Source organism: Anastrepha ludens, chromosome 2 (genome assembly GCF_028408465.1).
Source record: "Anastrepha ludens isolate Willacy chromosome 2, idAnaLude1.1, whole genome shotgun sequence".
Lineage (NCBI taxonomy): Eukaryota > Metazoa > Arthropoda > Insecta > Diptera > Tephritidae > Anastrepha > Anastrepha ludens.
In genome coordinates, this window is record NC_071498.1 from 40676318 (window position 1) to 40692275 (window position 15958).

At 33.3% G+C, this 15958-nt stretch overlaps 1 protein-coding gene across 1 annotated transcript in view; it reads right to left on the reverse strand.

Annotated features, from left to right (window-relative positions):
• The window catches only part of LOC128869519 (uncharacterized), a 64874-nt gene extending 55536 nt beyond the window's left edge, over positions 1–9338 (reverse strand). The window contains exon 1 of the mRNA XM_054112089.1: positions 8262–9338. The gene's annotated coding sequence lies outside the window, so the exon portion shown is untranslated. The remainder of the gene's footprint in view (positions 1–8261) is intronic.
• Positions 9339–15958: the final 6620 nt, after the last annotated feature.

Genomic DNA, 15958 nt, shown 5'->3' on the forward strand with positions numbered 1-15958 from the left:
TTGATTATCGTTACTGCGATGATCTTGACGAAGAAGATGCTGTCATACAGGTAATGCAGGGGTTGCAGGGTATTGTTGTTTGGTTGGTCTTGGGTACAGGTGTTTATTAGGCTACGAAAAAGCAAGTGATATTCTATTATTGTTATTATTATTGTATTGTTATATGAGTTGCGTCTGTCTCGTGTCTACGCCATGCGGCTGCTGATCGTCACTGTCGTTGTGCGCTTGATTGACCAGTAGTAGTGGGTCTACCGACTGGCTGGTTACTTGGCTCCGTGCCTGCCCGACTGTCCAATTGCCGCTGTCATTTGCGTATTTAAATTTAAAATCGAAAAAAAAAACAATAACAACAACACGAAGGTGGCAAACCCAAAAAGCACATACAAAGTTTCATTAAAAAATGAAAATATGTATGTAGGTACGAATATTTATTTATAAAAATACAACATGCTATCGTTTGTGATGTTAGTGTGTTGCGGGTAATGTAGTGTTGCGTTTTTTTGTTTTTTTTTGTCTCAGGTGGCGCCTCCTTCCTACAAGTGCTGTACGCCTGTTAACTCAGTCTCCGAGCGATCGTTTATCACTTTATTTGAGAAAAAGGCACACAAAAAATATCACATTTATGTACGTGCTTGTTCATACAAAGCATCGTACCTACTACACTTGTAAGCACACACTTACATATACATTGTAAATAGAAAATGTGCACTAAAAATTCTGTTCGATCGATTGATTGTTCATTCTTCTGAATGCTGCGGCATACAAATGCAATTGCATGCCAAATATGCAGGTATAAGTGGGTATGTATGTGTATGTATAAGTGTAAATTGAAAAAGCCATTAGAAAAAAATAAATAAAACAAAATGCATTCATTTGCCAACAATAAATAAAAAGATGCTTTCTCGCTTATCGGCGCCTGTGAAAAACGAGAACGTTATTGATCTTTATCAGTGCTGCTCAAGGTGCTGCTACTTGCGGCGTATCAATTAGCGAATCTCGCGCACTGATGATCGATGAAAAGATACATTTTAAATCAAATTTTCAGTGGCCAGTTGAAACGATAGCATGATTTATAGCCATTAGTTAGAGCCAGTAGCGTGAAAGGTTAATTCAATAATAAAAATTACCAAGTGCGCCAATTGAAGTGATACCTATACCCATTAGTAGTAGGTCATGGCTGTCATTTCGAAGCTATTAAAACTTTGCATAGTCCACGTCTGGTGCATAACGTATGCACTGTATGATTTTTGTCGTTATAAATGAAAGAAGGTTTAGATAATAGCGTGCGAGTACTTAATGGGGGCTTAAGGTATTTTAATTTTTTTATTAATTTGTATTTTATTTTTTAAATGAGTGTTGTGCCAAATCGATTGGAGTTAATTTGACGAAGTAAAAAGTATTTGAGCTCAAGTTGCTCCAGGCCGGGTTTCTATACCAGCTCGGCTTTAAAGAGTTGTTTAACTTGTTAGTTTTGAAGTCCGTGTGCGCCATAGCTCAAAAATTACCGGCCCAAAAGTATTGTACTTCTTCATCATAAACCCGTGAGAACATTTTTCTAGGCACTCTAACACATTTACTATAACATAAATATATAAAAGAGTGGAAAATACCATTTGTTCCATTTGTAACTCACTTAAAAATACCGTAAATTATTTACTTTTTAACTGATGTTGTCGTTTTTTTGCGGTTGTATTTTTATTAGACTTCTTGGATTTAGCACCAGTTGCTGTTATTTTTGCTTTAGCTGCTTTTTATTTAGCAGTAGCAGACTTGGCTTTAGTTGTTTAGACTTTTAATGTACCACCCTTTTTGCAGCCTTTTAACTTTTCTTCTTCGCAGCTGTTTTCTTACTGGCAACAGCTTTTTTCATTTTTTCTCACCACTTGGCACCTTTTTGCCTTTACTCACTGATTTTCTCTTTGATGTACCACTATTTGTCGCCTTATTTTTAGCCTTAACCTTCTCTGCTTTTTGCCTTTACTCCCGCAGCCAAAAAGAGCAGTGCTACTAGCCCTAGTGATTACAGACCTGTAAGCATTTCACCAGCCTTTTGAAAGGTGTACGAATCGCTGATGGTGAGACAAATTCTATAATTTACTCAGGAAAATAATTTATTGCCCCCACTGCAGTTTGGGTTTAGACCTAAGCATAGCTGCTCTACGGCTATTTTAAAAATACTTGGTACCATTAGGCATGGAAAACATGCCTAACATGCAAAACTTATATTTTCACCAAACGGAAGGCTCTAGGAATAAAACTCAGAAGCCTATGTTGGTTACTATATAGAAATTCTCATATTTCTCTACAAAGTAAACTCTCTCTTTACTCAATTATCTTGAAACCAGTACGGGCATATGACATTCAACTTTGAGGCACTGCAGATAACTCCAACTAACTCCCGCAGAATGATAAATGTCCTTAATTATATCACAAATGCACAAATTCAACGTGAATAATTGAAGAAATAATCGCACTCAAACCCTTTTGTCTTGAAATAATTGCTAATCCCATAACCTTCACCAGAATTAAGAGAAAGTCTACAAGATATCTCATATAATAATAAATTAGTCTAAATTATTATTTATTATAAAATTAGTAAATGGGTGTATTCCATAAACGTTTTTTCCCTGTCTCTCTAATTTATTCTATCAACTCGAAATTTTATTAAGAATTCATGTTAAAAAGTTTGAAATTTTGATGAAATGTTTATAAAAATGTTTTGAATTTTTTCTTCATATTCCTAAAGTTTGACTTAGATTTATGTGGTTTTTGTAGGAAAATTTACTATATTCTCATAAAAAATTATTAAAATTATATTATTTAAATTGAGTTCCTGCCCCATAGTTATTAAGGAGACAGATACCTGTAAAATTTCGAAAAGGAAAATTTTGTAAGAATATGTCAACAAATTTTTAGAACGTAAGTATTTTTTATATTATAGATTGTCAACCCTGATGACTCTATTCATTGCGTTCGAGCGCTGGGAGAGTTTGAATTTTCATGTATTCAAACTTTAAACGCGTTTTTCTCAAAACTATATTTTTCGACTTGGCGTACACGATGACTCGAAAAGTTATTGACCGATCTCCCTGAAATTTTGCACACATCTTTTTTATGATATTACTCAATGTGAATTTTTTTTGTTTTGAAGCATTTTAGTCCGCGAATTTTTTTTCCATTTTTTTTAATTCATATAGAAATTATGACATTAATAAACAAAAAAATGTTTGGTTTTTTGTATTCAGCTCACTGACGCCGATGCCATAATGTCCACCGATTGATAAGCCCCGCTGCGACCTTCCTGGAAGAGTTGAGTGTACATCCGCCGTTTTAAATGATTAAAATACAAAAGAAAAAATGTATATTATTTTAATGCATAATAAACGGTATGCCAATTTTGAAAAAAATATATTGACTTCTTCATTTTAAATAATTTTAATGAAAATCAGAGAAAATATGGCCGTTTACAGGTATCTGTTCCTTTAAACACACTGTATTATATTACAAATATGTATGTATGTATATATGTACAATATGTGTGTATAATATGAGTGGCTCAGTGCCATCCTTGCCTAAGCCTCAATTTAGTCATTTCCTAATAATTATTAATTATAAATAATTTAAAAATTAAACAGCCTTTTTAGGAAGGTTTGAATCATTTAATTAGATGTCAGCCTTGTCTCGTTCAAAAATTAGGGATGTGCAACTTTAACACGGATAGTTTGGAGTATTTCTAAGTAGTGTCGCATAATAACTCCATATATGAAATTTTGAGGGTTAGGCAAGGATGGCACTGAGCCACTCATAGGCTATTATTTTAGCTTTAAAGGCAGCAGTATAAGGTTATCTACATTTAATACACTTATAAAATTCCTTAAAGTAAACGGCAATTGAGATAATTTAACTATTGATGCGGGTACTATCAATAATAACCGGTAGCCTTTGACCTGCCTCCGACATATTATGAATAGTGTTCGTTCGTTGGTAGTCTAGAAAAATAACAAATGATAACCATACGATCTGTTATTATTATTACAAGACTAACTTTACTAGTGCTTGTTTAAAGCATCTAAGTGTGATATTTACAAGAGTTGAATAACAAAAAAAAATGGTGTAATCGAAGGTTACAGCACCGAAAACTATCGATGTATTTGCGATAACAAAAAATCATCGATAATTATCTTTTATATCGGGTGTTACTTAAGCTGCATGAGAAATGTCGGTGTGTTGTTGTTGTTGGAGCAGTTCACTATCGATATGGATAACTATGGCTTGACAGTTGAGAATGGCGAACAAGGCATCATGAATCGTCTAACGTCAAAACAACGCTTCCAAATTGTGGAAATTTACTTGAAAAAAAAAAGAAATCTTTTCACGAAGTTTCTGGAGCGAAGTGTTGAAAGGAACGTCGAAATGCCGATTCGTCGTCGTTCTCAACTCATTAAGATTTATTATTCAGATTTTTGGAACAAATTGTCAAGAACTATGCAACTCGTAGCTATGAAGACATATGCCGGATATCATTTTCAAAAAATAAATACCATGAAATTATCTAGCAGATTATAATAAAAAATCATTCCAACAATACTTCAGTTTTGCATTATCATTTTGAGTTTTCAAACTCTTAAAAAAATGCTCGGTAGTGTAAGACCTCTCAATAGAAAAATAAAAGTCAGATACGAAACATCGTTTATTCGTTTCATTTTGATTTATTTTGCTTAGTTCAATTTAAATTAATTTAATTCTTTTACTTACTGAAAGGCTGTCACGCACCAACCTATTCAGCTACGGCCGCCGCTATATTTTACTACAATTGTACAATAGCTTTAATAGGAAAGTAAAAGTTTGATACGAAATATCGTTAATTTAATTGCGTTTCGTTTTATTTTTTTTTATTTTGCTTAGTTTAATTTAATTTTATTTACTTTTATTTTATTTCGTTCTTCTCTTTTATTTTATTTTTTCATTGTATGTTTGTATTAATTTTAATTAATTTTATTTTATTGTTTTAATATATTTAAATCCGTTTTTTAATTCTATTTTATTTCATCATATTTTTTAGTTTTATTTTCTACAAAAGTTTGATAGGAAATGTCGTTTTATCATTTAATTGCGTTTCGGTTAAATTTTTTACTTTGCTTAGTTTAATTTAATTTAATTTACTTTTATTTTATTTCGTTCTTCTCTTTTATTTTATTTTTCCAATATTTATCTTTATTAATTTTAACTAATTTTATTTTATTGTTTTGTTTAAATCCTGTTTTTAATTCTATTTTATTTTATCATATGTTTTTTGTTTTGTTTAAACTCTATTTTATTTTATTTTTTCATTATATTTTTTAATCCATTTTATTTTCTTAATTTTTTTATTCTATTTTATTTTGTCATATTTTTTAATTTTATTTTATTTTCTCCATTGTTTTTTGTTTTCTTTAAATTTTAATTTTTCATTATGTTTTATGAATTTTAATTTATTTTATTGTTTTGTTTAAATTCTATTATATATTACAATATTTTATTTAATTTTTTTAATTCTACTTTATTTTATTTTACCATATTTTTGAATTTAATTTATTTTTTCGTTAATTTACTTTTCATTTTTAAACCAGATTATTTAATACGAGGTAATTCGTTACCATGACCGCCGGTTCTACGTTACCGGAACGACGCGGATTTAAATCCGGCGAAAGCCTTTAACTCCAGCAATATTCCCCGTAAATGTATGGGATGTTTATGCTGTTATAACAACAACAACAACTTACGGGCTAATTTTAATTGTATTATCTATTCTTTATTTAAATATGTGAGAATAATAAACCTTGTCCTAGTTTACTTCTCAACCTCTTTAAAAAAATAAAAATCCAAATAAATATAAAAACTTTGTGGCGATCGGAGTGCAGAATATATAGTACTGGATGTTATGGTGGATAGCGGAAGTTCAATAAACTATTATAGTGAATTTCATTTGGGTGCCATCTTAATTTTTTTTCTAGGAGGTCTTTGCAATCAGAGTTTTTAGAAAAATTTCGAAAAATGCAAGTTCTTAGTGACACTAAAATGGGGTTGACTTTTGACAATTTTATTTGTTTGGTTTGCTGACGGAGTTGGGTGTTTTCTTCCATATAAAAATCTAGCATTCGATAAAAGAAGAAAATGCACAAGACCGCCAGCAAAAAAAAAAAAATGTCAAAAATCAACGCGTTTTTTGAGCTTCTAAGGATTTACATTTTATGATACTAAAATTGAACTCTAAATTAAAAAAGATTGAAGCATTGATGGAAATTTACTGAATGATTTTTTGCACAAAGTTTGAAACTTGAATTTTTTGTATGTTTTGTGTCTATATTTGTATATTTTTGAAGTAGTATGAACTATATTTTCATAAAAAAAATTATCAAAATTAAATGGAAAACAAATAAATTGTCAAAACTGGTGAATAAGTCTCTGTACAATGGCTATGAACAACAGGTGCATTATCTCGCCATCTGACTCCGCGGTTATCTGAATTAGTCACCAAATTTATGCGATTTGGATTTGTTGCATCGCCGTTTATTAAAAGAAAAATTAGGCCAATAACCTAAGAAAATTTTCTGCATTGAAAGTCGATGGTCATTAGAAATGAATTTGGACCTCCTTTGACACAATTTTATAGAAAGTTTTATCAAAAAAACTAAAGAGTGCCGCCACTATGTAAACTCCATGATAAGAAGAAAAACCACAAGACGATTATTGATGGAATATTGTGTGTTCTACATACAATCACCATATTTACAGTTTTTTTTTCGTGTTCACTCCTCTCGGGAGCATAAGGCCTTGACAAGACTCTTCCACCGTACACGTTTTTGTGCTGTTGTTTTTGCCCCGTCCCATGTGATGTCGGCATCTGCTAGTTCGCGCAACATCGACCTTCTCCAAGTGTTTTTTGATCGACCGCGTCTTTTGCTCCCTGCGGGTTCCAGTCCAGTGCCACTCTTTATTATAATAAAAATATTAAAGCTGTTCTATAAACCCTGATTTTTTTTTAAGTTTAAAATAATCGGACTTAATGTATTCAACTCCATTTAAACGCCATATATAACGTGTATTTTTGTACAAAATATTATAGATCGAATTTGTTTTTAAACTATTTTATATCTGATTACTTTAGCCCCAGTCTAACGGCGGTCGGATCGACGTTACCAGAATTTACATTCCACTAAGAACTGCTCAGCAATGTTCTCTAAGCATTTCTTAGGGATTTTTTTATGCTGTTACAGAAGTAATACCAACTTTGTGGCATACGAGGGAATTGTTAAGCACGCAAATTAGCGAGAGAGGGCACCGACACTCGTCTCGCCCTTGGTATGGGCGTACCCCTCTCAACCTGCAAAGTGCGTGGTACAAGTAGCATTACCACTTCAGCCAACACGAGATGGGATGGGATGATAGTCTGACCTGTAGCGCTACAAAAATAATTTGGCCAAAATGAGACGTCAGGCACTCAAAGGCGCTACTCAATCGGTCACAGAAAAACGGTTCTATTTTAGTTGCTTTGTTCAGAGGCCACGGTCTCCTAGGTCGACTCGCTCAAAAATTGAACATACCTCATCTCAACTATTGTAGAAGCTGTTAAAAGGAGGAGGACGAAGAGTCTGTCAGACATCTTTTCCGCGTCGAAGTTTAGATACTTTGCCTCATTGTTCCAGAATGGTATCGATCCCTTTGGGGATATAAGTGTCAGCCAAATCAATAGGTTCCCACTTAAAATTGTACTTAAAACAAAATGGTTTAATGAGGAGTAGCAGTTAAACGGCAACTGTGGTATCACAATGGATCGGCAACAGTCTAAGTTCTGCTTCTCCACTTCTATTTATCTACCTACCTAAAGTTAACTTTTGAGATTTATGGAGCTTACTCATAACAGATGGTTTTTATGTCAAACTTCTCCATTGCAAAAATTCTCTCAGCCAAAGGTTTGCCTATGTTTTGCAAGAGGCTATTGTTATTAGAAATAAAAACTTGTCTATTATTTTGAATGTTTCTTGTCTGAGAAGTTCTGAGATAGAACATATGTAGAACTTTTCGATTCATGACTTATTTCCCACAAATACAAGATTTTTTGGAAGCCAAAGCTTTTGATACTTCATCGATTACCAAAAATATTATATATAAGGTTTTATTTGGAATTTTATAGTCTAATCTTTTTCAAATAAATAACAAACTGCTTTATTTAGTTGTACTACGACATTTATGTCTTACTGTATTATTTTCTTAACACTTACTGCTTCTTTATATTTCTGCGCTTTTCAGTTTTCGTTTATTCGTTGAGCTGCTATTCTATTTTTCAAAATTCTCGAGCGTTTCACTTTTCTTATTTTGTTGTTGTTTTTTGTTACACATGTATAAGTACACACTTATGTACATATATAGCTATTGCTAATTTATTTTATGTGTCAACTCGTTTGCAATGAACTTGAAAATATTGCGTATTCTTACAAATATTTTTTCGTTGTTTTCTAATTTTTTTCTGTTTGCATTACATCAACAACATCTGCACACTTTAGTCATCGGCTTTAACCTTCAACACCTTCGATTTTTTCACGCAAAATATTTTGTTCTATGTATAGTGTTTTTTATTTCTCTTGCCGAACTGATATCAACAAACAGCTCAATATGACGTTTTTCGATCTCTCGCTTCTCAATTGACACACCGCTTTTGTACGCTTTGTATGTCCGCTCGTTCCGTAATCCAATTCACGACTGAGCGTTTTCAGCGTTTCACTGGCAGCTGGCAGTCGCGAACATTTCATTTGTTTATTAAGTATTCAACTGTTTGCCAAAGTATTTATTGTTGTTGTTCCTACTGCGCTGATCTGCCAGTCGGCTAGTTAGCTAGTCAGTCAGTCAGTCAGTTAGTCAACTAGTCAGTTGCTTGCGCTGATCTTGCGGCGATCTCGTAGATATAAACATTTTACGATCTTGCCAGCCGAGCTGCTCTGCTTTCAATGTGACTATAGCGTTCAAAGTTCTAAGACGTGTGACGCCACTAAATGTCTGTGTTTTGTTTAATTGAAAAATAATACCTTTTTATCAGATCATTTGAAATTTGTTACATCCTTCTTGATACTACATATGTATGTATGCAAACAAGAAATCAATTCAAAAACAAACAAAAAAAAACCGAAAAAAATAAAATTGATCTTTTTGGTTTTCGTTTTTATGAATTTGACCTTCCTAAACTTGTTGCGTAGTCGATTTTCGAAACATCCTAATTTTCTCTGAAGGCAATAAATAAGAAATTGATCCAAGAAGTAAACTTCTCACAGCAAGGAATATTCAGACCACGGTAACTGAATTATTAGGCGATTATTTTCAAAGGTAGGGAAGGAGACGTTTTGATTGGTTAATGTCTCACGTGTTTTACGACTTCTAAACAGAAACAAACGGTATTTAGCAACACACAAATCCCAAAAAAGTTACCAGGGTTGCCACCTAACTAAAAATATTGTATTTAATTAAATGAGTTGAGTCTTCTTCTTCTTGATGGACGCGATAGCCGCTTACTCGATTTCCGCCGAGTATAATAAATCTCGGCAGTCGTTTCATTATCATGCTAACCCGGGCCAGACACACAAGTGAAACCAAGTCCTTCCCCACCAGATCTTTCCAACGCAGAGGAGGCCTTCCTCTTCATCTGCCAGCACCGGCTGGTACCGCATTGAATACTTTCAGAGCCGGAGCTTTTGTTTCCATACGGACAACAGGACCCAGGCAACGTAGCCGCTGTTTCTTCATTATCTGCACTATGTCTATGTCGCCGTACAGCTCATACAACTCATTGTTCCATCGCCTGTGTTATTCGCCGTCGCCAACGTGCAAAGGCCCAAAAATTTTCCGCAGACTCTTTCTCTCAAACACTCCAAAGGAAGCCTCATCGGTTGTTGTCATCGCCCACACTTCTGAGTCATACGTTACGACGGGCATGATGAGAGCCTTGTGGCGTGTTAGATTTGTTCGTAGAGAGAACTTTCTACTCAATTGCCTACTTGGTCCAAAGTAGCACTTGTTGGCAAGAAAGATTCTCCGTTGGATTGGAAATAAGTGAAGTCAAACTTTGACTTGGAATATGGGAACCAAAAAATTTTATTTGAGAATAATTAACACTGCACATAATAGAAAATATTCCTAGGTTGCTACCAATGTAAAACACCAAAATTAATTAAATAAATTGAGTAAAATGTCTGAATATGGAAGCCAACTGAAAGTTATTTTAGAAGACTTAAATTCATACAATGTTTGGCAACATCGCCACCTATCTTAAAAATGAAAATTAATAAAATAAGGTAAGTGAAGTATTAAAATCTGTCAATCAAAGGAATCAAAAGTATTTAAGAACACTTTATTGAGAAAAATAATTTTGAGGAGAGGTGTCACTTAATATCGAAATTGAAATTCCTCCAAATTTTATAGTTAAAAATTTAGAAAATACATTACAAAATGGGTTGTCATCTACATCTCGCGACAAAACGATGGCTCATCAACGTTTTGAGCAGTTTCGACTATTTTGTTTCTTTTTTTGGGCATTCATTATTTTTATATAAAGCTATAGCCTATTGTTTAACAACAATCGTATAAATACAAATCACAAATTTGATATAATATACAAATTTTCAAACTTCTACAAACTTTACTTCCCATTCCAAGGTTTTTTTAGAAATATATTTGACACGCAATTTTTCTACTTATTGACAGCAAGTTTGAATTTATATAATTTCTTTTCTTGGTGGTGTTGCGCATTTTTCCACTTAAAAACAAAAAATATCGTGTGATTGTTAAAAATATTAAAAAAATTATGTTAAGTTACGGATGCCCTCTTCGACGAATGGGCCTGGGCGTGACCACCATTTTATTGGTACATTTTCTGATAGCGGGGTCAATCTCAAGCCGTTGTGTGTGTTCCTCCCATTTGTGTCCTTTATGAAGCGGCACACCACAGCTTGTACATATAAGCTCGGCCAAACACCTAACCAAAAATGTGCGCTCCAATTTTTTTTTGTCCAAAGAATTGGGAGATAATATAGGGTCCCCGATTAAGATTGCCTACTTTCAAAATTGAAAAAAATAGGCGGTTATTCTAAAAATTCATATCGTCCCCTTAGTATAACAATAGCCGATGTGTTCATAGGCTATTATTTTTTTTTTGCATTTTTGGATTCTCCATCGTCGATTTTATATGAGGTCAAAATTTTGTCAAATTCTAGTTCCACAAAGTGGGTCAAAACGTCAGTCAAAAAATAATAAATATTTACAGACATAACGAGATTTGAGTGAGAGCTACTTTCGACAAAAAGGTTGAAATTCATTTTCTCAAAACATCAAAAAATTTATAGGCTATTTTAATACTAAGGGGACGATATAAGGATTGCGGAATTTTCCTTTTGCTGACATTTTGAAGGCGTCAAATAGCAATGAAAGCGGCGCATTTTAAAAGCTAATCATATCTATTTTAAACTCATACCCTGTCGACTCTTAATGTAGTATTTAACGTGCTAACTGCCTATCAGGGAAAACTCTGAAAAGATAGCCACCCTTGATACATAAATATATCAATCTTATTTTCAATAAAGTGATTTGCACATTTGAAGCTCTGGAAACACGTCTTCCGCTCAGTCTGCGATAGTTTCTCTTATTCCTATTCGGCCATGTAGCTTAGCTTGTTATATTTTAATAACTTCCGTTCAACAAGTGCTTGGAATTTTTAAATAAAATGAATTCATTAATATTTATTTATTTTATTCCTCTAAAATGTATATCCAAGTAATCAATATGAGTACACATATTTCAAAGCTTCTTCTGATTTAAAAAAAAAAAAATCATATGCCGCAATTTGACTCTTCTCATTCCCAAATTATTCGAATAAGGGTATATTTACACGCATCAGCGTCATGTCAGTTGAGTATCGATCAGCGAGCGGTCTTAACGTACATTTTATCTAACAGATTGCGCTTAGAAATGATATTTAACTAACTAACTACCAAGTAATAATTTTTACAATATCTCACGTTCCTTTGGTTTAAATGAGAAATTGTGGGGACTTTTTTGTAAAGAGGCTATGTAGGAACGTGGAGTTTCGAGTTACTATGTTGAGAGTATTATCGAAGGGTTTCGTCATGGAGGGAATAATGTTCGTCCAATATACCGGATAAATACTTTCTTGGTCATACTAACACTGAAATCACCAGATGTGTTTAAGTCACTTACCTGTAAGTCGGATAACAGGAAAATTGTTGAGTCATCTTGAAATCTAGCTAATTTATGTTTTTAAGAACTGACAATTAAACATCAAATATGTAATATAAATTAAATTCTAATTTTCGTTCAACACAATGTACATAAGTATGTAAGTAGATACGAATGTCTTGGACACTCCGACACACCAGTTGCATGCAACACCTGCAGTTGGTGTCAGAAGTGAAATACATTTGTTGTGATTAAAACAACACCCGCGCAGAGTTGAAAAAAAAATATATTTTGTCTCCATGACGAGTTTCCAAGTATACTACTGAATGGTCACTATATTACATATGCACATATTTATGAATGTATGAAATAAAATTAGAATATGAAGTTCTTTTAAACGATGACAAGGCTGGTGGTGAACTGGTAATTGATACCCTGTTTGCAGAAAAATAGAGAACTTGAAACAATCAAGATTTATACCAACTTATGAACGCACATATGCTTATTTTTAACAATAAATGAATGCACTTTCACTATGTAACAAAATGAAACATACGAAGGTATGCCTTATTAGTTAACTGTAACAGAACGTACGGAGCAGGTAATAAGGCATGCAAAGGAGGCGTTTTTTGACCGTAAGTCAGACAAAAATCACAAAACTTATTATTTTTTTTGGTTTTTTTAATAAGAAAATTAATCGGTTTGTATAATCAATTACATTAAAACTTTGTTTGATTTTTAAATTTGTGTCAGATTCGTTAAAAGGTACAAGCATAAATGATGATGAAACCATACTCAGTGATTGTAAACTAATAGTGTTTCCTTTCCTAAAAAATGATTGCCAATTATTTATTTATTAATTTACTTCTTAACAATCAAGAAAATATTGCATATTTTACAGACTAAGAAACATTTTAAAAAATATTTATTAATTCACTTCAAACTAAATTAAAGTTTTATTTAGTATAAGAGAAGTCAATAGTAGAAGAGTTTCCTAGAAACGTCAAAGTCAATACTAAATCAAATGGATGCCGGCAAAAAAAACAGGTTTTTAGACATAATTTTAATAAAATTTTTGTTAGCTATTAATAATTATGCATTCATATAACAGAAAAAAGCGTACTTCCATAAACGCTTTGTCTACTTATTATTAAATGTAATATCGAACGTGGCTCAAAAAACTTTTCGGATTCTTTTAAATATATTGATGCTACATAGATAGTAAGATTTCCAAATGAAGATTGAGAAGTCAAAGTGAGGTTAAGAGTTACATACAATATTTTAAATTGTCTGGATCAGTTAGATTTGAGCTGAATCGGCGAATGAAAGTGAGTTTGAATAAGATTTTGCAATGGTATAATTTAATTGGTTTTGAAATAAAAGCCTTGAATCAAATACCACACCAAGATCAGAAATTTCAAACAATACTGGTTAACCAGAAGCACTTACATGGTGGGAAGTAAGGGGAAGAAAGAGAAGCTGCCGTAGCCAAATCGTGCACGACTACCATTCGGAAGTGCGTGGGTTCGTGCATGAAACTCCAAATGATCCAAATGATAGAAACAGTTTTTTTTTTTTAAAACGGTCGCCCCTCGGCAGGCAATGACAAACCTCCGAGTGTATTTCTGCCATGAAAAAGCTCCTCATAAAATTATCTGCCGTTCAGAGTCGGCTTAAAACTGTAGGTCCATCCATTTGTGGAACAACATCAAGACGCAATCCACAAATTTGAAAAGGGCATAAGTGCCAATTATAATATATTATACTCGTATAAGTATATACATATAAATATAAGGGAAGACGATTTCAGAAATGAGATTTGAAAAACTTTCTTTTTATTTAAATAAGGTTTATTTGAATATGAATATGTCATTGCAGATTGAATGAGGGCCTTCTAAATAAATATATTGAACATTTTCATAGCTTATAAAAGAAAATGTGCAGGGAGAGAACTCAGAATACTTTCCTGTGGAAACAATGAAGGGATGGAAAACACTTTTACAACGGTCACCATACCATGACGGTACATGAGGTACAATTTTATCCAAGTTAAAAACTGGCATGCAATCTCATACTAGAAAATTTGGAAATTGAGATTCAATGACTAACCTTAGTGAACACTTTTGAAAAAGAAATGTACCCTCATCAACTTGAGCTCGGTTAAGTCTGGCGACAAACAGAGCATAATTACCAGCGATTTGTTGCAGTTCGGGGAAAATCCATCGTGTATCGTATGGCGAAGTGCGAGCATACCTGTAAATCCCATGTAGTTGAAAATTTTCATTTACCTGGGATTTGTTGCTAGTTTGTTGCGCAGTAGGTGGGTTTTCTCATTTTTTACTGACTGTCATCGAGTTAAGAGCAAGCGAAAAAATAAGAAGTGTTAATCAAAAAATTTTATACTCCGCTGGAGCACTCATTTCCATATTTGCTAACAATTTAATATGAAAACAAGTGCTCCTATTTTGCAACCATTCTTTCATCCATTGTAAGTAAGTTGTTAGGCACGCCACTGCTAGCAGTTAGTTATATGTATGTAAGTATTATAAGACTGTAAATAGATAAGTATGATAAATAAAAATACATTTCATTGCGAAATACAAATTGCTAAGTGGGAGCGTAAATTCTGAAACCAACTATGTTACCATTTTCGGTGAAATCGGTGGACGTGTGTTTTAGATGCAAAAATACTCAGAAAAAAAGATGCGTTGCATTCTTTTTCTTCTTTATTGACGCAGTAACCGCCTAAGCGATTTGGCCGAGAACAACAAAGTTTCGTTCACATGCTAACCGAAGCCAATTAGAAATACAATGGGAGTCAATGTCCTTGTCTGCGTACAGCTCATATAGCTTACCCCCTTCATTATTCCCCGTCACCAACGTGCAAAGGTTAATAGGTAAGTCCTACGCTGAATCTTCCTCTCAAACATTCTAAGGGCTGTCGCATCGGATGTTGTCATCGTCCAAGCTTCTGAGTCATACGTTAGGACGGGCATGATGAGAGACTTATACGGTGTGATTTTTGTTCGTCGAGAGAGGACTTTACTACTCGTTATACACAGAATACTCATTACTATGCATTACACTCATACTAACCCGGCGTTCGTCGCTACTGGGTAAAAAATACCACAGAAGTAATAAAACCACTTATAACTTTTTTTTTACAAAATATCGTGACCTGCCGTTTCAAATATCTTTCTGCATAGAAACAAAAGACGCGCTCCCTACGTAAAATAAAAATTTAATTAATTATGCACCTATAAATTATGTGGTAATTTTTATTTGTGTGTGTATTTGCCTAGCGACAAACTCCGGGTTAAACAGTACTTAATACGTACGATTGGGAAAATTGGACATTTGCAATTTGTTATAAGAGTGAGAAAAAAAGCACGTGAATTTATATCTGGAGTGTTACATAGTGTATAAATACATGTATGTGTGCGCATATGTATGCATGTACGTGACAACTACTGGTTGAAGTTCTATGTATGTTAACACTTGCATATGCAATAAAGTACGTAGTTGCGGTTATGGACCTCGTTAGAACTTGAAAAAGTTGCAATTGCGTTTACTGATTTATAAATATTTATATTGTGATATAGTTTTACTACAAGTACAACAACGTGGTGGTAAATATATTTTTACATTAGTCCAACTAGCGTTTTATATTACTTCAATTGTTGTAGTGGTTAAGAGGTTATGATGGACTATTGTACTAACAACACAGCGACTAACCTCC